The sequence below is a fragment of the Xyrauchen texanus genome, chromosome 3, assembly GCF_025860055.1.
Source record: "Xyrauchen texanus isolate HMW12.3.18 chromosome 3, RBS_HiC_50CHRs, whole genome shotgun sequence".
Taxonomy (NCBI): domain Eukaryota; kingdom Metazoa; phylum Chordata; class Actinopteri; order Cypriniformes; family Catostomidae; genus Xyrauchen; species Xyrauchen texanus.
Window position 1 is genome coordinate 26,623,191 of NC_068278.1, and position 24,492 is coordinate 26,647,682.

Sequence of the window (24,492 nt, forward strand, 5' to 3'; positions counted from 1 at the left end):
ATAACGCTAAACATTCACTTTCCAAATCCAATCCCATACAAAGCATGTTGGGAACTGGAAATTCCCTGACTGATTTCAACAACAGTAATGCAACAAATATTATTCACATAGTCCAATAACAACTGGATTAAGTGAACATAGTAGATGGATTTTACACAATTAAGTTGAGACCAAATGCTAAAGAATTGTGTTGCATTTGTTCATTTTAAATTAGATAATTGAGCAAGCAGTAAAAGTCAAGTTGAATCCATTTGAACATTTCATAGATATATGATCTTGTCACTATTTGATGACTGTGTTGAATATCACTTTACACAATATAATTAAGTTTTCATCTCAAACAAAAATATATTAAGTTGATTTCAATGGTACTGGTTTAGTATTTTCAATAGAGCTGCTTTCTCTTTTTTTCAGTACACTATAATAGAAAGGTCTTTTTAGAGCACCTTAGGGTTTATAACTTGGCTGAAGGGAAATATGCTAATGTTACTCTATAGTTTTTTTGGTTCATCCTTGTTTAGGACTAAATATGCATTCTTTATATTAGTTGTCCTTTTCCTAAATCGTTAAATTTAGATCATCAAAACCAGTAAGATCTGTGCAGTGTCAGGTGAATACATGTCTTTCATAAGAGCTTTCTATAGGGCAGTTTCCAGTCCCCTTGTCTGGCTGCCCACAGCAATATCGTTTCTGAGTAAATAATCACGTATTCGCAGAAATGTCCATTTATTTGAGTGACAGATATGGTGTCAGAGGCTTGCTACATGCTGGTGCATCTCAGATAGGCCCCAATCTTATTTTTATCTGTTAGCATGTGGCACTCACAAACACCCCTCAGCTCCACCTTAACTGGGAGTCTGTCTCCACAGTAACCACGGGGGGCCACTCCCATAGTAGCCAATAGACCTTTAACATACAGATGCTGAGGACAACTACAGATGTAGATTCTGGTAAATGTGTCATAGCTCACAGGTGGGTATTGAAATAAACAACCAAAGGTGATTTCACACAATTGGTGGTGAAGTGTAAACCATGAATCTTGCATGTGTATACATTATGTGACTGCTCTGTACTGACATGAAATCTAATGTGAATAGGGCAGATAAAAAAATAGCTCTTTGGCTGATATCAATCCAATTGTGGAAAGTGGTTCCATGTTTTTGGAATGAGTTTTCTTAACCTAAAATTGCTTTGCAATATAATCACAACCCCTTTATGTAGAAAGAACCTAGTTTAATTGGGTAAGCCCAACTAAATTAGAAGTGTCAATGTAACTTAAATAAATCTCTTTTATTTTTTGTTTACTAACTAGTGAAAGTTAGCATGCTTATTACATGCTAGTTGGAAGCACTGCAGAGTGTAGTTTAGTAACTATGCTATGATTAGCACAGTATTTGCTTAATGAAGCGAACAAACAATTTCATGTGTGCCATCTACTGGCAGCCAAAAGTTTGGAATAATGTACAAATGTTGCTGTTTCGAAAGGAAATTGGTACTTTAATTCACCTATGGCATTCAACTGATCACAAAGTATAGTCAGGGCATTACTGATGTAAAAAACAGCACCATCACTATTTTTGAAAAATAAGTCATTTTTGATTACATCTAGACAAGCCTCAATTCCAGCAGCCATCACTCAAACACCTTCTCATTGAGAAATCATGCTAAATTGCAAATTTGGTACTAGAAAATCACTTGCCATTATATCAAACACAGTTGAAAGCTGTTTGGTTCATTAAATGAAGCTTAACATTGTCTTTGTGTTTGTTTTTGAGTTGCAATAGACTGGCTTGTCTTAAGGTAAATTTTAGGTCAAAAATGGCAAAAAAGAAACTTCTTCATCAGTGAATCATTGTTTTGAGGAATGAAGGCTATAAAGATTTCATACAAAGGTGTACACCACAGTCTTCAAAGACAAAGGACAACTGGCTCTAACAAGGACAGAAAGAGATGTGGAAGGTCAGATGTACAACTAAACAAGAGGATAAGTACATCAGAGTCTCTAGTTTGAGAAATAGATACCTCACATGTCTTCAGCTGACAGCTTCATTGAATTCTACCTGCTCAACACCAGTTTCATGTACAACAGTAAAGAGAAGACTCAGGGGGCAGGCATTATGGGAAGAATTGCAAAGAAAATCCACTTTTGAAACAGAAAAATCAATAGAAAAGATTAGAGTGGGCAAAGAAACACAGAAATTGGACAACATATAATAGGAAAAGTGTGTTATGGATCTTAACCTCATTGAGCTTTTGTGGGATCAGCTAGAATGTAAAGTGTGTGAGAAGTGCCCGACAAGACGGTCACATCTAGTGCTACAGGAAGTGTGGGGTGAAATGTCACCTGAATATCTGGACAAACTGTCAGCTAGAATGACAATTTGTTTCAAATTGTAATAGTAATTTTTCATGTTATTAATGTCCTGACTATACATTGTGATCAGTTGAATGCCACTTTGGTGAATAAAAGTACCAATTTCTTTCCAACATAACAGAAACTCTTCTAAATCTCAACGTAAATCATTAAACACTATATATATATATATATATATATATATATATATATATATATATATATATATATATATATATAAATATACAGGGATGTGAGGGTTACTTTTGAAATGTATTGCACTACAGATTACAGAATACATGCTGTAAAATGTCATTTGTAACATACTCTTTTAGATTACTCAAAGTCAGGAACGCAATCTAAATACTTTGGATTACTTCTTTAGCACTAGTAGATAAAAACTCTGCAGTACAGTAAGACAAAATACAACATGTTAAAAAAAATTCTCTGAAAAACCCAAATATCTTATGCAGTGTTGTTTCAATCAAATTGATCTTGTTTTAAGGATTTTTTGATATTTTTACAGGAAAGCAATATTAGATATAATATAATACAAAATATTATTATCAAGAATAGGATTTTTGCCCTAATATCAAAGGTCTTATTAGAAAAAAAGAAATTATGATCCAACGTGAATTTTCTTGATAAACAAATAAGATCGTGTCTGGTAACGTGCATGTAAAATGGCTAGAAAAATAATTTTAGCTTAGCAGAAAGCTGACAATTTACAGAAGGATAATTTCTGTTTCTTCTACTCCAAACTTACCTCTCTGTCTGCTCGTATGAATGTAACACATCATAAGTACATGTTCAAAGGCACTTTGGATCACAATAGTGGAATACAGTTATATATTTTGTATTTTAAATATGTAATCCCATTACATGTATTCCGTTACTCCACAACCCTGTATATATATATATTCCTCTTTCACAAAAACACATAAAATAACACTTATTTTTAACATTTACTCTATCATATCGAAATGGAAATCCCCTGCCCAATTTCATCAATGCTAAAATAACACCACAATAAGTATTCATGTAGTCCCAACTCAAATAGATTAAGTAAACATCCATTTTACAAATTGAAATGGACAGAACACAATAAAATCAAATTGTGACAAAATGTTCTAGAATTGTGTTGCTTTTGTTCATTCTTTATACTCTTGTGAATCAAACAATATATCTGATTATTATTTTGACTCCTGACTGTCCATGAGTAATCTAAACAAGAATTGCTATTGAAAACCCTTCAAAATGATAGAAACAATATATCTCTAAGACATGGTTTCAAATAAGAAATGTATCCTCTCAAATACTATTCTTATTATTAATTTTACAGAAATCTGACCCTAATATGAAATATAAATATGAAATCTTAATAAGAAAACAGTGTTTTAAGGTTTTATAAGGTGGAAGATTTTACTTTAGGGGCAGATTTTGCAATATTCACTTTTAGCTGTAGATAAAAACTAATATCACACAAATAAAAGTCATTTCTGGTCCCCAAACTTTCTCGAAACAATTTCAAGTTTATTCCAAGGGTGGGAGAGTTTGGGTGTGTACTCACACACTTGCGTAAGAGAGTCCTGGTGCTATGTATCTGTTTGGGGTCTGATATAGGGACTGATTCTGATTGGTCAAAAAACTAATAAGCAGAGACATGATAAGGATGGAACCGCCTTTGTCATCATCATATTCAAATTAGCAGTGAGCATTAAAACTCGAGACCAAGGAGGCAACGTATATGACAACAGACTTGCGAAAACTAAAGTGAGAAGACAGGGGTAAAGGTGACAGATAAAGGCAATTAAGCTGTTTTTCAACACTTCCTACAGAAGTACTGAGGTGCAGATCTGAAGGTGAGTGTGTCACCCGTTGACTATGAACTACACAATGGCAGCTGCTCTTCCTTTCAGCTGAATAGTCCAGTGTGATGGCTCTTCCACAGGTGTGATCGTCTGAAATTTGGGGAGGTTTCATCTGGAGCAATTTAGACTATTGATGGATTGATGATGCAGTAAAAGAAATATTACACATGTAAACATCCTCTATGGTTCATTGTAATTGCTTTGGTATATATAAACTGACAAAGGCCAAATAGTATTTTAATCTTCTAAAAATGTGTAATGACAATGTTTCTAATCATTTCAGATTAGGTAACCAAACTCCCAATAGTTTATAGAAGGTGCATACCATTAGGTGTAGATTGTGAATGTTTAAACTGAAATGGTAAAAGTTTTTCTTTGCAGAGTAATATCTAATATCAAAGTGTTTCAGCATTCTTGCCCTCTAGACAGGATATCATCGTATACTGTAAGTTCATTATTGAGACACTACAGTATAGATGATGTACTATCCAGGAGGTCAACACACCTCCAACAGGATTTTGATAGCTTCAACTTGCACCTTCAAATGGACATTGTACAGAGAGTGGCGGTGAAACCGTTACCATTACTGAGTTTAGCAATGGTAAGGGTTCCGTTGCCTTCTCTCAAAAGTCATCCGGACCAAAGACAAAGCAAATGTCAAGTGACCAAGACCACAGGAGCAGCTTCAACAACTTCATTGCTATGGATGGCACAGTGACAATCAGATGAGTAAACAGACACAATAGCCCACAATTAATTGGACAGAACTCTAATGATGAAAATAAAATTGTATTTACAGCCTATATTTATTATTCATTATGTTTTATTTTATATCGTTTCTACTCTATTTAATATGTGTAATATATGAGACTGTGTTGTTAAATTAAATAAATAACACTATATCTGAAATTAAACATTCTGCTTGTTTAGTTTCTTTATTTTTGGGGAAACAGAATCTTTTGTCAATATTAAAATGACCTGGTTAAGAAGCAACAGCCACACTGTAAACACGAATAAGTAAACAGAAGTTAGCAACATGTTTAAGTTAATAGAACCTTCAGATTTTTAACTACACATACATGTTTATTGCTCTAACTTGAAATACTGAGTAAGCAAACTCATACATTTTAATGGTACATCAAATTTAAATTAGCTCAACATAAATACTTCAAGTAGAGGAAGCCTAACTAGCTAGCACAGAGAATGCTAGAATGCTGAATGTATGCTTAATGAAAACTATGCTTTGATTAGCATAGCATTTACTGTATGAGTAGAGCAATATACTGTAGAACAAATTTACTAATTCAAATCTTAAATTGTAACTGTCCTCACCCTAAGGTTAAGCTCCAATATTCACTATAACAGTCAAAACTTTAACATGACAGAATGAATAAATAACAGTATACTAAACACTAACATGTCTCTCCCTTTACATTCATCTTGCACAAAGACACATTATATAACACTTAAGCTTAACATTTACTCTCCCTGTCATGCAAAGCCTACTGGGAAATAGAAATACCCTGTCCAGTGTCAGTTAAAGTTAAGTACCTGTTCATTAAACTCAAAACAATAAAACAATTCAGGTTACTTAAAAGGTCTATGTTTTGTGAACTCAAAAGAAAAAGAAAGTTCTAAATACTCATCAAGGTTAATTTATATTATTTCATTGTCACTACTCAAAACAATTCATTACTTTAAACATTAGTGTTTACAGTGCATTTGGTGAAAAGGTTGCTTGTGTTTTGGCAAATAAAGATGAGACTAATATGAGGAAAGAGAAAAACATGACATAGCCCACATTATTTACATTTAGTATTTAAAAGAAATTAAAAGATTTAAATGTCTAAATTATATCTTATGATCAATAAAATAGATGTACACATTTATTACTGTGTTCACTGAATGAGTTGATTCTGCCAGCTCCATTTGTGCAATTCTGCATATTTGTGAGTGTATGCGAGACAGTTTGTTGCCAAAGCACTGCCTTCTGGTATCTGAAGATAAGTGACAATACTTAAATACCAAAGACAGTCCAACAACCTCCCTTAGTTCACGTAGACCTTAACCACTCTGGCTCTAAACGTATAACATTTAACATTTACTTCATTGAATTATGATGCAATAATTCACTCAACTAATGAAAACTGAGTAAATGGGGTTATGGCAATACCTACACACATTTTTTAAATGTTCCTCTCAGCACCAGTGAGTAATGTGTATAACTGCAGTTGAGAGAGTTCAGGTCAGTGTACTGAAGAACATCTGTTTAATAGAAAGTATCCACCACATATAACAGCCCATCTTAATACAGACAATGATACAATAAATCTTTCCTTACAATAAAAGATCAAGTGAATCTATAGCCACCTATAACAAGTCTTTATTGATGAACTATTGATTTATTGAAGCATTTAGTATTAAGTAAAGACATGTAGATATGTAACTAATCTTGTTAATGAAATTGACCATTACTCTTGTAGCTAAAATCATTCATAAAGTAATTTAATGTGCCATAGATCATATTATGAGCATAAGTGTATTGCTTCACTCTTAAAGTCTTTCCATGTGTTCACATATATCTTTGCATCGCTTGAGCTCTGAACTTCAATTCTTCAACTTCGCAGATATTTTTAGATGCACTTCTTGCAAGAAAATGTTCATTAGGTAAATTCTAACTTCCTGGGTTATTCTGGTAATTAAATGACCTCCAGGACCAATAAACATTTTCTGTGAGAAAGAAAGACAATATTTAATCACTTTATAGTGAAATACAATAATTTTGCAGGTGGTTAAAAAGTGAAGCACAGTACAAACCCAAGACTTTTGAGAAAATACAGGAGGAATGAAAGAGCTTACCATATGACTGTCTTTCTTCACATATAGTTTGATTGATATTTCGAGTGCCCCATCCTCAGACTGCTTCCAGATTTCAATTTGCTGCCAAAAAGAGCAAATAAAAAAAGAAAAATCCAAATGGAATCCATAAAGGTCAGATTCCATATTTTGAGTAATGGAAAATTATGATGGATGACTTTGCATTAGTTATGGTGAGTGAACTTTAAATTATTTACAGATATATACAGCTACAGAATATATGGGAATCATATTGAGATTTAAAGATATACTCCAAATTCTCCAATTTTTATATTCCCATTTCTTATTTTTCATTTCATGGCTTTTTGTCTGTCATATAATGATTATACAAATTAGTGAAGAGCAGATAGAAAAGTGAAGGGAGAGAAAAAGGGAATGGCACCAGGACATGACAAAAGCCAGATTGAAACCTGTGTCCTCGTGAGCACTACTGTACCACAGCCTGAGAGACAGTCTGTGCCTTGTGATATATGTTTTTATGTCAACACCAGCTCATTGATATAGTGCCCATTAGGGCTGGGCGTTATATCTCATATTCACAATATTATCATGATGATTTTGCTGGTGATATAAAATTAAGCATAATCCTGAATAGTGTGATGATTGAAAGCTCATTTGTGAGAACGTTATTAGACTATTTTCATGATCCTTCAGGGCTGCAAAATTATAAAATAACATCAAAATCTCAGTATTGTCATTTGTGATTATTTAATCACAAAATAATTCAATTAATACACGTGTATTGCTGCAGGTTCACACATTCACGCAATTCCAAAAAATTGTAAATGCAGTAATTACTGTATAACAATTATATACAAATGTAAAAACTGGGACGCACTATCACAGAAAAGAAGAACGTTACAGCATATCACCAGATTCGTAGTGAGCAACATTGCAAACTGTCCAAAACACACTGCACTTTCCGTGTTCAGCCAAAATAAAAGCTCCAGCTAAAATTGTTTTAACAAAAATATATTACTTTTGTACAAAACAAATATAATCCTCATAATATAATGTTGATAACAGAGCTGTCAATATGATTGTGTTAACACATGCAATTAATTTAAAATCTCGATTAATGCATTTACCATTAATACAGCATAAACCAGCATGAACACATGTTGGAAGGGTGGAACCTCTGTAGTGTGTCTGACTAGATTAATTACTCTGACGCACACACCACAAACACACACAGCAGCTTTTGTCAGTGATCAAATGATAAAAGAGAAAGGAGCTCTTGAAGCTATTTGTTGTACAAAACAAGCCCAGATGGGATTTGTGACATAAATCAAGCATTTTTCAGCCTAAATACAGTGCATTTTAATTACCACAGAAGCAAGTCAAGTTTTAACTATCACCAAAATGCACAATGAGATGTTTTTTTCTGCAAATGGCTGATTGCTTGAAAATGATAGTTTCTCTTATTAAAAAAACTCATATTTAATGCAAATCAATACAACATTTAATCAAAACAAATACATAATTATAGAGATATATATATTGAATATCGTCAGAAAGTTCAAAAATATAGAGATATAATTTTTGCGGCAAGATCATCCAGCCCTAGTCCCCATTAATTGCGACTTACCTGGGTCATAGTGTATGGCACCTCCTAAAGGAGATACTCAAGAAGTTTCTCTCTTATAGTATTGATGCACAGGAGTCTGATCTGTATGCACTTCACTGTGGTACTGCCACTGGCGAGGCTTTGCATCTTCAATCAGGTACCTCTGTTTTCAAATGTACAATAACAGGCTGATGAGAGACTAGAGCTCTAGTCTTTCACTATAAATATATTTTTGTAGTTGATGCATAATGATGGAAAAACAATTAACATCAATATTCTAGGTAGAAATGTACATGAATAGACTAAAATAATTTTTATTTTAGGTCATTATTAATCAAAGTCCTTTACCATTTTTAATCAATGTTTTGCCTTCAATCATTCATTTTTATATGGTTTAAGTTCATATAAGCTCAAAAAGCTGTATGCTTATAATTTATCAAAGAATTAGCAAAATGCTGTTTAAAATACAGCTGTGACCAAAAGTACTGTCAGTGACATAAATGTTGTGGTTCGCAAAGTTTTCTGCTTCAGTTGTTGTGGTGTTGATTCACATTGTTTCTAGATTATTGTGCAGAGTGATCAGATGCATTTTAAATAATTGCAAAAAACTTCATTGGCCAAAAAAATGTATCACAAAAACCCAAATTTCACTGTTTTTCGGCCCTGACACAAAATTACCAGCTAACATCATCTCACTAATCATATCAGCTGCACCTGGGAAAGTTGAAACGAGTACTAGTCAATCACTCTCATTCAAATTGGATTATAAGAGCAGACTGATTGCTATAAAAGGAGGGAAGAAATGCTTCCAATCATTGTGTTCTTGTTCGCAGTGGTTACCCCTAAAGAAAGACGTGCAGCCATCATCACTGCTTATTAGACACACTTTGTCCTTCACTGTGAGAAATGTACAGAGTTGAGAGAGATACCTCCACAAACTCTCAAACCTCATGCTACAGTTTTCCATTTTGGCAGAAACTGATCAGATGCTGGTGTTACTGGGGGAGGACCATCATGCATCAGTTGCAGCTAAATTCATTTTTGAGCTGCACCTCATCAGAAACCAACCACTGCCTTAATGTACTTCATTCACAGTACTTTTATTTTTTATGCTCATAATGTCCTGTTAAATGCATATTTTATTTTATATTGTATAGTGTATATTGTTATTATATATATTTTTTTATTTGATTCATTACCTGGCACCTTATTTTAATTATATCTTATCATTATTATTTGTCTTGTCATTATCTGTTTTGTGTATTAATGCTTTGGCAATATTGTATGTAAACACAATCATGCCAATAAAGTACTTTTAAACTGAATTGAAAATTGACAGGGTGATGGCAGTGACCCCCTTCGGACACAGCCGCTCTTCCCTTCTGCAAAATGCCCAAAAAAGCATATAAAGACACTAAACGGACCGGAGTCCAGTGAAAGAGACAATTCCTTAATATCAGAGGACGAAAAACCGAGCAACCTGTGAACAAAAGGAGGTGGACAAGCGAATAGGTAACAAAAAGCTTAAATTGTCGATTATTTAATTCTTCTCGTGCTGAAAGTGACACAATCGCCATGCATCAGCAGTGACAAACTTCAGCACGCAGACACGAGATTAATGGACAGTGAACATAGATCGTTAATAATCTATAATGAGTTTATTATGTCTGGTAAACACACCTGCGCGCAGATAGAGTGGCGCATGTTCTGGGGCTGCTGACAGTTTTCGGATGTCCGAAAATCGCAGAGATCTCCGTAAAAAGGTCTCGCGAAGCCGTAATGTCATTGCTGAATATGTTTCTCCGAATAACAGGAACATTTTAAATCGTTTCGGTTAGGTTAATCCATGAGCTAGGTTACTCCTTTCTCCATGTTTGTTTACACATGTGTTCTAGGCGCAGACATGTTGCTTCAGTCGTGTATTGTGGTGAACTATCTATAATTCACACCTTACTGCCATCTACTGGTCAGGCGTCACTAGAGCCACGGTAACAAATTCTTAAAGGGATAGTTAGACCTCCCAAACATGAAAATGCTCTCATCATTTACTCACCCTCAATCCATCCCAGATGTGTATGACTTTCTTTCTTCTGCAGGACACAAACAAAGATTTTTAAAAGAATATCTCATCTCTGTAGGTCCATACAATACAATTGAATGGTGGCCAGAACTTCAAAGGTCCAAAAAGCACAAAGGCAGCATATAAGTGATCCACACGACTCCAAGGACTTAACCCATATCTTCTGAAGCAATATGATAAGTGTGGGTGAGAAACAGATCAATATTTAAGTCATTTTTCTTTCTTTTTACTAACAATCTCCATTTTCACAGTAATCTTCTTTTGTTTTCGATGATTCACATTCTTTGTGCATATCACCATCTACTGGGCAGGGAGGATAATTTAAAGTTAAAAAATACTTAAATATTGATCTGTTTCTCACCCACACTTATCATATTTCTTCAGAAGACATGGATTAAATCAATGGAGTCATATGGATTACTTTTATGCTGCCTTTGTGTTTTTTGGAGCTTCAAAGTTCTGGCCACCATTCAGTTGCATTATATGGACCTACAGAGCTGAGATATTCTTGTAAAAATCTTTGTTTGCAAATGTATTCACTCAGGCTGATTAAAACATTTAATTTTGTAAACACTTAAACAGTCATATGACTGAATGTGCTGTCTTTGACCTCAACACCAAAATAAATGTAACATTTTATCCTCTGTTTTAAAAGAAGATACGCTTATTTATAAGCATCTTTAGCTTTACACTGCTGATTTAAGTCTGCTCTGTGCCTTCTCAAAATTCTGTGTAAAGACGCAATGGTGCATAAAATACCTGACTAAATTGAGCCTGTTCTGACCCACCTCAAACCCAAGTATGAAATGCCGCATCAGAGCAGCCTTAAACTTTGTTGTTGTCATGACAGAGCATATATTTTATAGTTTTGTTTCATATTTAAAAGTATAACTTTATATTTTCATTTGTTTTCTATTTTATATTTAAAACACGAATCTCGTGAAATTTGTATGCAATTCGAATTGCTGTTTAAATGCATTTATGCCTGCTCTGAGCAGGATTAAGTAATCTGTGTAAATACACCTAAATGCCTATAAAGGCAGTTCAATGGAAAGGAGGAGGCGAGAACCAGCCTGGCGATATAAACAATATTTTAATGATTAACTTAAACAAAAGACACACACACACACAACGGACATGTTGCCCTCAAATTGCCCTCAACTTTGTTGTACCCTGCAGACATTATTTTGAGGATATAGAGCAGAGGCCTTAGACTACAGCTATATGAGTAGGACCATTCAGACCATCAGTGCAAATTATATACATTGTATTATACAAGTATTCAATACCTACATATTAATATTATAACCATATTATAGAGACACATTTTGCAGGACTTTTAAAAATCATTTGGGGTAAGTATTTACTAGCTTTGCACTGTTCAGGTATGATATTGACCCATTCTTGCAGTGCCTTGCAATTTTCAAATAGTCCAACCCACATATGCTCTAATGTGTTGAGATCAGCATTTAGACTGAGCCATTGCAAGACCTTTTGTTTGAGCAAGATTATTGTAATGTTTCAAGAGTTTTGATTTATTCACCTTTTAGCACCTATTATCTTGCAGTACATGTCCCTGTATTTTGCACCATCTATTCTTTATTCTGTTTTAACAAGATGTCCATTCCCTGCTGATGAACAGCAGCCCCCACCATACTTTACTGTAGTTTTTAAGTGTGCACAGTGTTAGATTTGCACCAGCTCTTTCTTGGTCTGATCTCACCACAGAATCCTTTCCCACATCACAGCTAGGTCACTAAGCAAACTCTAGATGTGCTTTCACATTGTTCTTTTTGAAAAATAACAGCTTCTTCACCTCCCTCTCATACAAGCTAGTGTTTGCAGAACTCTTGATTGGGTTGACTGAACTGTAGTTCTTTCAACTTGATTGTTGGCCCATTTTGTGTCTTCTCTCAAGTCTTTTCTCATTTTTGGCATGATCATTGTTAAATAACCTTTTCTGGACAGTGTCTGCGTCATTTTATGTGTCTTCCATCTCCTGGAAATTGAATCCTGGTCATTTATCTCTAAATTCTAAGAATGCTCTTTAGTTTGTGTTTCCTCAGATGTCCTGCAAACTTACATTGTAAATATTGATCCTTTAACTTTGTATTTATTTTTAATAGAAAATAACTTCTGTAATACAAGGACCGGGTGCATATGCAAGCAGCACATTTATCTTCTAACACAATACCACATTAATATAATGTATTTGAGTTTCAAAATATTACAGATAAAAAACATTTATAGAATTTTTAAGAAGACTTAATAAGCAATTCTTATTCTAAAGATGAAAAAAACATTTTCTCCGAATTACACAAATAAGAGCTGCTGGCTAAATTATCAAATCTATGATAACATTTTCTGTGCTCAGCTGTGGGTTTTTAACTCATAAAGATCTGAATTAGGAAGCTGGTCACAGATCAGCATAAAATTACAACATTGTCCCAGGGTTGTTTTTTGGTGCTTGTGCCATTATTGTTTGGGAGCAGTGGGTGCTGAATAACTGCTGTCGTGTCAAATATTTCAGCAGCTCTTTCCTTGTCTTTTGCCCACAAACGCAAAGATAGAAATGTCAGGGGGGCTGGGTAGCTCAGCGAGTAAAGAAGCTGACTACTACCCTTGGTGTTGTGAGTTAGAATCCAGGGTGTGTCCAGCAGGTCTTCTAAGCAACCAAAGTGCCCCGATTGCTAGGGAGGGTAGAGTCACATTGGGTAACCTCCTCATGGTCGCTATAATGTGTGGTTCTCGCTCTCTGTGGGGCACGAGGTGAGTTGTGCATGGATGCTGCGGAGAATAGCGTGAAGCCTCCACATGCGCTATGTCTCTGCAGTAACGTGCTCAACAAGCCACATGATAAGATGCACAGACGGACGTTCTCAGACGCGGAGGCAACTGAGATTCGTCCTCCACCACGCGGATTGAGGCGAGTCACTATGCCACTTTGAGGAATTAGGGTGCATTGGGAAATGGGCTCTCCAAATTGGGGAGAAAAAGAGGAGAGAAAAAAGGGATAGAAATGTCCCGCAGTTATAGCACAGCATATTGACCTTTCTTCGGGCAAGGAGGAATAACAAAGCTGTAGAGTTAAGTGTAAGACAGGCAAGTGACAGGAGCTGGCTGAGCCATGCTGCCTGTTACTCAGACAGAGGCCGCTTCCTCTTGCTTAGCCATTACACATGATTGCAGCATGCCATACAAAGCCACACAGCTGGGGCATTCTCAGTCACATCCTCATCAAAATGCTTTTGGGGTGGGGGTGGGGACATTCTGATTGGAGCAAGATTGAGAGAGAGAAGGACAAAGATTTAGAGGAGGGGAAAAAGTCATACTCTATGAAGATTTTGCAATCAATACAACTTGTCTGTGAAGTGGATCAATAATGCATTTCCTTTGAAATCGCCAGTCACGTCAGAGTTGACTAGAAAAAAGTGCATTTAGGACCATCGTTCCAAGTCTTGATGTCTTTCAGGGCCAAAGAAAGACACCAATCTGCATCATTAGTGCTGTATTATTGTCTGATGAAGCCCACTGCTGAGCGTTTCCCCTCAGCTGCTTTAGGCTCTGTCAGTGCTTAAGAAGTTTTTGTACTGATCTGGGATCAGCCATCATAACCTTAATAATTCCAGGGGGAAAGATATGAAACCAGACATTAAAATCTTGCTCTGCTCCCAGTTCAAGACTTCAATTTCATTATTTCCTTGCACATAATGTCTTTTCTTTTGAGTAAGTTTTGTGACCCTGATGTTATTTCAGGTAGTGCTAAATGGGAATGTTTTCACACTTGAATTGATGCAAATATGTCTTGATGGGGGATGCTTCTTTTCTGTAATTCATCTGAATTGGGTTGATTTCTGGGTACATACATTTTCTGAAGCAACAAATTGATTTCCCATGTAATCATGTTGGTATTATCGTCCATCTGTGAAAAAAACACAAGTCTGCATAATATGTCTTGGAAAATTGCGATAAATCTCTCTAAGTTGTAAGAAAACTCTCGTAGTCTTGAGTTCCAGATGCCAAAGTTGTAGTTTATTGAACACCAACAAACATGAGACCGGTCAGCTGTCCGTTCTGACTCATTATCCTAAGTTCTCAGTTATATACCTTTTTGTTATGTTGTTACCCACCATCTCTGACTAACGAGGTCACTGCCTTGTTTCTTTCCCTCGCCCATCTATTAAAAAGAAACATATAGATTTAGATTTATGCATTTGGCAGACGCTTTTATCCAAAGCGACTTACAGTGCACTTAATACAGGGACAATCCCCCGGAGCAACCTGGAGTTAAGTGCCTTGCTCAAGGACACAATGGTGGTGGCCATGGGGTTCGAACCAACAACCTTCTGATTTACAGCCCTGCAGTGACGTGCGGTGATGTCTTAAAGAGGCTAGGCAGTGAGTTATGAAAGCCAGATTACCTGATGTATTGTTTAAGCTAATAATACGTAATAACAGTAAACGTTACGCACAAGCGCGGCATATCAAGAAATGTACAAATCAGGATGTATATAGTGTACTCTCTCTCTCTCTCTCTCACAGACACACACACACAAGCGCGTAAACAGTGAACGTTACGCACAAGCGCGGCATATCAAGAAATGTACAAATCAGGATGTATATCGTGTATTCTCTCTCTCTCTCTCTCACGCACACACACACACACACACACACACACACACAAGCGTTCAGCCACATAGCCAATCTTTTCTTACATACCAATCAGTTTGAAATGATCGGATAATTTTTGGGCCCTTTTGCTGTACTAGTCAATCTAAGGCTGGCGTAGACCTCCCTCTTGCAATTAACTCATATTTGGAATTAAAATCGAGCTTGGAAAAATGTCTTAATTCCGTGATTACAGCCGGTGCTGTCATTTTGATTTTGAATTTGGCGGGGATTAGGCATGTACGCTAGCTGTTGTGTAATGACGTTAGCTACGCAAATGTCCAGGAATATCTCGATTTTAATTGGTCCATGTCTGATACGTAACGGAGATGATTACGGGCATAACATATTTACGTCAAAAGGCACAGCAGATTTGTGCTTTTTGGCGTACATGTTAAAGAATACAGGATCGAAGTGCGCATGCGCAACATGGGATTTCCGCTTGTCGTCTGCAATGAATGGACCGTAAAAGCACTGCTTACTCTACCATTTGTTTTTAGTTGATTATGCGTAACTGCTACATTTGTCATCATAACGTCTAAACAATTGGAATAACACAATAATTATTGCATTTTATATATGCAATAATTTATATATTGCATATATAAAAATCACAAGAATAAAAAGTAAAAATATAAATACAAGTTTATTATTTAATAAACATTTTATTTTTGAATTTTGGCAGGGTAGGCAGTGCCTAGTTTGCCTACCCAGACCGCACGTCAGTGCAGCCCTGTGCTTTAGCCACTAAGCCACTCCATTCCTATATCTTTATATATATTCCTATACATATATCTTTGGTAGCTTCTCATATCTTGACCTCATGTTACAGTTCATGGACAGAGTACATCAACTCCTAGAAACATCTGCGTAAACAGCCATGTCCTCATCAAATACTTTTTATCTTTGTCCTACATTTTCAGCGCATTCCCACAATGAGGCAGCCTTGCTTACTCATACACATTATTATTTGAAAGAAAACACCAGCTGCAAAGATATCATACATTCAGCTTAACAAGACACCATTCATATAATAACTGATTAAAAGTATCTTTGAAAAGATACATGCCAGCACAAAGGAAACACACCAAGGACTCACATCAGAATACTATTGATTAACAGAAACACATTTTGTTTTTGAAGAAATACACCAGTTTTTCAAAGTTATATACCATAATGCAAGTCTGATCATTTAGAAACAAGCAACATGATTTTTGGTAGGCTATATTTATGTCCGTAGCACAGACTGTGCAGGATGTGTTACGTGCCAAAGTTTATTTCTTGGGGTTCAGAGTTTTTTCAAATCCCATTGATTTGAAGCAATAAGCGTTAGTGCTAAGCGTCTGTTTAACTGAAAGGAAGACTGTAAAGTGTCTGTGCATCTGTAAGGAAGGACAATGACAAGATAGTCTGAGTGTTTTAATTCACTTTTGAGAGATGACTTCCTGACAAAGTACAACTATTAGTTATCCATTTGATGAATTTGTTCCCCCCTATGCTATGATGTTTTTGGTGTCAGCGTACACAGGACATAGCAGAAGTGTGCAAATGGAAAATGGGAAGTGCAAAATGTGGGGGAGTGGTGCATTATAAATGTCAAGCAACTGATGGGCTCCACTCTTGTAATTGTAAAGGGCTTCCATAGTGCAGCGTATGGATGATGTCAAGTACAATTGAAAGCATAGGACGACAAAAATATACAGAAAGTTTTGTGAGTGGAGACATTGCGGGCATGTGGGAAAAGAAATGATGGGAGAAATATTTTTGACAGGGTTTGTGTGGGATGGAGTCACAGTCTCTAATATTACTGCAAGGCAACCATCACTCTTCTGTAACAGAGAAATACAGAAAAATGATTGATCTTCTGTTATCAATATTATACTCTAAATATAATTACAATACTAAAGTACATCCACTGAGATAAAAAAACTATTTTGGCAGGAGCTTCAGAGTTTTAAGATATTACAGCATGTCTGTTGAAATGATTCATGATATACACACACACTGTTAATCTAATTAAGTTTAACAGTAGCACTGTTTGGATTTACTTATACATCCCTCAGATTTTCATTGGCAAATAAAATGACTTGGTTGTATGAAGAGTGCTCTATTGAAAGAAATTGGGGACTTATTTAGGGAGGTTTGATGCAAAATTATACAAAGATTTAAAGTGATGTATATACAGTATATGCTATGTTGTAAAGGGGTGACAAGGCAATGTAATGATAGACATTTATATTCTGCTAAGCAAAGGTGAAGAGAAGTTTGTAATAAGGAAGACTTGGATAAATGGCAAGTTATCTGGGATAAAGATGATTAACATCTTCATGCAATTAAAATACCTTTCTGTGATTTGTATTAATTATTGTAAGAATAGCAAGGAGAAAATATTAGGTGCGTCCCAAATGGCACAATACTACCCGGTAGATACTTCTGCCAACCCAAACAATGGATGTTGGACAATTCATCCACTTAGCATCCATATGTAGCAGAAGGGGTGGATTTTCTGGTCTGACAAAACAATGGTAAATAATGGTGACTGTAGCAACTATCAAAACTTCTGTGAATACAACACCTTACAAATGTGGGTTGAATGCTTATCACTGCACATTGTGTGACTATATTATTTGAGATATAAGAGTTGGATTTAAGAGTTGTGCTAATGTGCTAAAGCAGCTAATAAACTGAGAATGCTTCAGTTTAAGAAAATAAAATCTTAGCGTTCAATTTGGGACAGTACTACGCTTTAAAAATTCATATACTAGATGGCTGAGTGCATAGTGTATAGTACATCATTAGGGACACAGCTATAGCCTACAATTAGCCAGATTAGCAATGAGATATAAAGGGTGATTTTTCTCATAATGTGTTGGCGTAGTGGGCTAAAGCACAGAACTGTTAAGCATAAGGTTTCCGGTTCAATTTCCGGTTTGATGATTGCTGTGTTTCAGAAAGAGTGGAATGTGAAAAAATATGACTATGTTTTAAAGGGGTAAGTTCAAGTAGTTTAGGGAAGCAGTTGGAAAGAAAATTAGTGTGTTGATCCGGTATCTAGTGGATTTCTAATTCTTATATATAGTACTGGGTTTTGCTCAGGTTTATAATTTAATATCAAAATCCCGTTTTTTGTTTGTCTTATTATTTTTAATAATAATAATAAATTAAAAAAATTCCATTCACTTGTCATTGATACACACGTGTGTTAGATGCTCTTTGGTCCGGTAGGTGACAGTATGCGCACTCCGAATGCGCCCCTCTGCAAAACAAAAAACGAAGAAGAAAACTTCCGGCAACATGGCGATGGAGGTACATTTATTTGGCTAAGTTTGGATAAATCTCCAGCTTTATTTAATTCCAGCTGCTGATTTCCCCTTACATTTACGGAGTTATGTAATTGTGCCGAAAATGTAGGTGTGGAAGTATTGAATTTCTTTTGCAGATGTAAAATCTGAAATATACTGGGGGCTTTTCATGGATCTCAAACTGGGCCATCAGGGTATATCACAAATAAACAGTTGTATGCCTCTCAGATCGTTTCGTTTATAAACATTGGATACGGTTTCCAATCGACACAACAAGGTTACCGCAGACCAAATAGCCAGAATAGGGCTATAATTGCGCATTTCTGGACAGAGGCGCAATGTTGTAAAGTGAGCTCAAAAAATGTTAAATATCTGCTGAACTGCTGCTGCTTCGTATTTGTGCAGAAATAGATGATGCTTTATTTTATTTTTTGAATGATGTTTTCTGTCATCCTGTCCTCTTCTACAAACTTGCTTCTAAATAAATTGTATGTACGTACAATATGCTTATAGGCTGTAATTACATTTTTATTTATTGCAATGTGTGATATTCTTCTGCATTGAAATGTACATTTACAAATGTTATATACTTTTCATACTGTATATGCTAAATGATGTCCAATATATATTATGTCCACTAGGAACATGTGGGAAAATGCAATTCCCTAATATGCAGGAGAGAATTTACAATTGCATTGTCATGTTAGAAATCAAATAAAAAGATTGAATCTATATTTTGCCAAGTAGTATGATTAATATTTTCTACAAGAGACTCTAGGAAAGGTTGTTGGCCAAATTAATGGTGTGTTCTCCCATACACACAAATAATGCAGCTGATGAAAGTTGTTGGTGGAAAAATGTATGAGCATTTGCAGAACACACGTCTGTTCTGTTCTATACATAATGCTTGTTGGATAGTGTTTCATAGGTATGAATTCTGTCAAGCCCTCACAAATTGTCTAATTGACTAGTCATTAAATCATTACGACACAACTTTAACTAGTAAAATGTATTGGAAATGTAATCCCAGTCTCTTTAGTCAAGATGATTACTGTGAAAATTTCCAATCTGTGTTTTCTGATATTACTGAGAAACTGATGACAATTCCTAGAATATAGGCCTATGCTTTCTTTTCTGTATCCTCAAGTAAATTAAATAGAATAGAAATCTGAATACAATCAGATTCGTGAGAAGATGGGTGCGAATGGTTAGAGAAAATAATCTTTACATTTTGGATTTACAGAAAGAAACCATATTATAAATGCAGAATTTTTCGTAAATATTATATTTAAGTAAGTTTTTTTTCCATCCCCTTGCGCTTTCATATTTTATTGCATTTTGTTCATTTAAATAAAGAAAACGCAGCCATTGTCTGTGACGCGAGGGCAGCAGCGCATGCGCCGGAAGTTGCAGCCGCAGACAGCACCACTGATTCGGCAACGCAAAGCAAAAAGACTAGAAAAAAAATCAAAACACTGAATTCAAAAAATACTAATCCATTACGATGTTCTGAGAAATGTACCTCGCCACGATCCGCGGAAAGTAAGTATAGCGTTTGGATGGTAGCTCTGTACCGATTTCGTGCACGATTGCTCACCATTCATCTATTGCATCAAGCTTTTGGAAGCAACAAAGGATGCAGCTCTGTGTTGCATTTGGTGTGATTAGAGATTGCTAGCCTACTTAAACACCTGGCCAAAACCAAAGATTGTCGTGAGTGCTTAAGAAATAATAGCTAGTTAGAAAACACGATGACCGTTTGATAAAATGTGAATTGTTCTTACACGTAAAATGTATTCTATTAAAGGTTGATTGAGAGGTTGTGCATGTTTAAGTCCCATGAATGAATAAACTGCCAGTAGTTGCTGCTACAATTGTAACTGTGATCTGTGTTTTAATATTGTTCCCATTTTTACCCAAATTGCTTGCAAAGTTTCATTTTCTTGGTAAGTGTGTAGGGTTTCAAGATGATGCATTTTAGGGGTAGGTGGTGTCATTACAGGACCTGTGGTGACTTAAGCAGGCAGAATTTGCATTTGATCCTCGGGCATTTATATAATGTGACCTTTGCTGAATATCAAAGGCGTTGTCTCGAAATGTCACCGTTGATTTCTCCGCCGAGAGCCAGTGCGGTATTGAAGCTGGGGATTTTAGAAGCCGACAACAGATTGGCCGATGGGTGGAAAGTTATAAAGTCGCATATCCTTTGGCTTATTATGGTTTGTGATTTACTGCTATGTATGCACGACTTTTGTGAATGACGCTTTGTTGTCCACTCGGATAGCTATTGCCAATGTAAAGTTGCTCTGTCATAAATCTCAGTTGTAGTCTAGCCAGATGTAGTCAATATAAAGCAATTCAGTTTAAAGTAAAAAATCCATGCTGCGGGTAGTCTCAGCTTCACTACTGATTTGCTATCGGTTTCTGGAGACTGATTGCACCTGCTTCGTTAGTATCTTTCTTTGAATTTTGTTTTCTGTCAATTAAAGCTCTTTTAAAGCTTCTTGAAGTTTATAGGCGCCAGTATGCTTATGAATGAAATACCTAATATGTTTCATACTCGCAAATAAATGTTGTTTCAGATGAAAGGGGTCGGCAAGGTAACAAAGGGTTGACGTCATGCATCGCAGCCGTGCATGACTTCCAACTCTGAGTCCCGCCCCTTTTTCTTTAAGAGCTCAATATGAATGGTCGAACGCGCTGCGCGACGCTTCCTAGTCTGTTTGAGAGCCAATCGGCGTGTTGATGTAAATCAGTGGGCGGGGCTAGTTGGCGGAGAAACCAGTGCGATTGACGCTACTCTACGGCTTGAACTGGCTACATCGGATCTGGTGGAGGTGTCTCTGCGACTGTCCGTTGCTGAATTGTCCACTTTCTGTGCGCAGTCCAGGGGACTTTTAACCATGTATTTCTGTCTTGTGGATTGGTGATAAATGTTTAAGAATTCATCGAATGCCATCCGCAAATAACTGGATCCCGGGGTAAGATTTAACGTTATGCGTGGTAGACTTGCTGTATTTGATTCTTGCTCATATGTTATGATCTCTGACCGTGTTGCATGCTTGCTTTCATCACAGGATTTTAAAGCAGTAAGACGACTTTTGGCAGCTCTGAGCTTTTCCCATTTGCGTAACATGGCAAAAACGTTCCTGCTTTGCATACTCTCCTATTGCTTATGGTTGTCCTCAAAAGTTTAGCTTTATCAAATATGTTTTTGAGACTGGCTGTTTGTGACAATAAAAACAATAATGTACCTGTCTCGTGAAGATCACTTATAAATGGAACCGATTTGAGCATAACCGAATTAGGCTACAAATAATTTGGTTTTTTAATCTCAAATGATTGCTGTTGACATTTTAACTGTCCTCTTTTCGAGAAACATTCGCAGCTGGTCTCCGGAGATCAGTTATGATTTTCTCCTCTCTCTCTCTCTCTCTCACTCACTCACTCACTCACTCACTCACTCATGGACTAACCAGTCCTAAAAGCACAGTTACCTTATACTGTGAGAGTGTTTATTTGATTTACGGCTCCGGTGTCTTGTGCTCACTCAGTTAAACCCAGAGCTCGACATTAGTTACACACAGAGTGCAGTTTTATATCATTGCTCTCTCTTCTGTCTGCCCTACATTTTTCCAAAGGCTGGATAATTACATTTTAGACTCCTAGCTATTTCCAGAGAAACACGGTCTCCTATTCTCAGTACAATTATCGAGCGTGGTGAGGGATCATTTTGACATCTGGGTGTAACGTTTCTATTCTTCTATGTGAAACCATTGCTGTGTGATTTGGCTCTTTGAATGGATCATGGGGGCAGTCGGTTCAAATATGCATGCCTACTCATTGAAGAAAGTTATCATACAGTTTCATTCCTGCATTTGTTCTTTCTCCAGACACACAATCGACAGCCACAATTGTTCAATGTTTTTGTCAGTCACCTAATTATATTTGCTGTGATCAGGTTTACCTTAAAGGAATCAATGCAAGTTAAGCTCAGTTTACAGCATTTGTGGCATAATGTTGATTACCACAAAAAATTATTTTGACTCTGTGGAAGTGAATGGGGCCAGTCCATAAACATTAAAAAAACACACCATCTCCAAAGTATAGCCACAAAATGCTAACATTATATGTGTTAAAGGGGTCATGACATGAGAAACCAAATTTGCCTTGATCTTTTGGTATATAAGAGGTCTTTGTATCATTAAAACGTCCTGCAAGTTTAATATTTTAAGACGTCCTCCCCATTCTAAACGAATCATTTATTTAATCAAGCTCAAAATACAGCTCGTTCTGGATTCATGGTTAGAAGTGACGTGACGGTTAGAAGTGACGTACCAGCGTTTGCATATGACCGCCTCCAGCACAAGACAACTACGCTCATTTCGTATCGCCGTGCGCCTCACAAGTGTTCAGTCGATGGACAGCGAGCTCTGACAGAGACTACTTGTGCACAGGAAAATTACGATGCCACACAGATGTGCTGTTCCTGGCTGTGGTCAAACAAAACCTCTGAATAAGCTGCCGAAAGATCCAGACGTCAGGGAAAAATGGATGCAGTTTATTTTTTGCGGACGTCCCAGTCACGGCAGTGTTAACTTAAGCGTTTGTTCTGTACATTTTAAGGATGACTGTTTTGAGAACAAATCTCAATATGATGCTGGCTTTGCCAGAAAACTGTTGCTCAAAGATAAGTCCGTGCCGACTATTCTGGGAACAACGACGACGCAAACTGTAAGTAATCTATTTTAAACATTAAACTACTTTTTAAAGCGCAATTTCATTCATTATGAATAATCACAGTGTTTTTACTTAGTTTACTTGCATATTGTTCTGGCTGGGGGCGTCAATAATTGATACATAGGCACTGACGTTAGCCAATCATAACAGTGGGCGTTAACACTGAAGTCTTAAATGGAAAACGCCCCCAAAACAGACTGTTTGAATCAGAGGATGAGAAACAGGGTGGGAAAAGGTCATAAATCACTAGATTTTAAAAGTTTTTCTTAAAAAAAAATATATATTAATTCTATAATTGCACCTAAGGGAACATAATAATACAATAAAAAAACCCATGTCATGACCCCTTTAACATGAGCTTAGTGTGATAAAATCACTCACTAACCTTTTCTGTTTAAAGTTTTCAATAGTACACTTCATTGTCACAAAGACATAATGCTGGGAAACCATGTAATCTGATAAAACGCAGGTAAATCCCTGATTTTATAACACTAAAATAATTTTGGAACATATAATGTTTCTGTATTGTGGCTATACTTTTGAAACGGTGTGTATTATAATATTTATGTACTTCTATTTTTAAGTGCCATACTGTAATCAGAAGTTTTGCTTTTGTTTTAAATAAATAATAGGTGAGCCAAAATTACGTGGTAATAAACATTATGCCACGAATGCTGTTAATTGAGCATAAAGCTGAAGTATATAATTTCTGTGACACTCACGCAAACAAATGGAATTCGTGTTCTTAAAACAACTTTCTGAATATGCCCCTCGTCTACTGTTGTTCAATCTGTCTGATAGTCCTGCCCCCAACTCATGCTCAATGTTGTTTAACAGGTCTACGTGGGTCTCTCAAATCAAACACATTATTTTTTTATATAGTGCCACAGAAACAGAGTATTTACAATTAACCTATGCATTGCTTACTAATAGTTGTCTCTGCATAAGATGGGAAAGAAGAAAGGACTTCAACAGTTAAAAAGTGACACACTTAAGCTAAAAACAAAATTGAAACCAGAACAGTCCTTTTAATC

General features: G+C 36.1%; 1 protein-coding gene and 1 long non-coding RNA gene across 4 annotated transcripts in view; one reads left to right on the forward strand and one right to left on the reverse strand.

Annotated features, from left to right (window-relative positions):
- Nucleotides 1-6,814: 6,814 nt before the first annotated feature.
- On the reverse strand, nt 6,815-10,582 carry LOC127629513 (uncharacterized). The gene is made up of 4 exons (XR_007968772.1): nt 10,349-10,582; nt 8,690-8,831; nt 7,084-7,164; nt 6,815-6,954 (listed from the first exon to the last, which is right to left on the reverse strand). It is a non-coding gene; the product is annotated as an uncharacterized LOC127629513 (long non-coding RNA).
- An 8,113-nt stretch (nt 10,583-18,695) lies between these two features.
- LOC127633573 (protein FAM222B-like) overlaps nt 18,696-24,492 on the forward strand; it is a 64,766-nt gene continuing 58,969 nt past the window's right edge. Inside the window, exon 1 of one of the 3 annotated variants that reach the window (XM_052112796.1) lies at nt 18,696-18,722. The gene's annotated coding sequence lies outside the window, so the exon portion shown is untranslated. Of the gene's footprint in view, nt 18,723-20,121; nt 20,261-21,538; nt 21,700-24,492 lie in introns of those variants that run through there. The other 2 variants (XM_052112788.1, XM_052112778.1) reach the window with 2 other exon arrangements.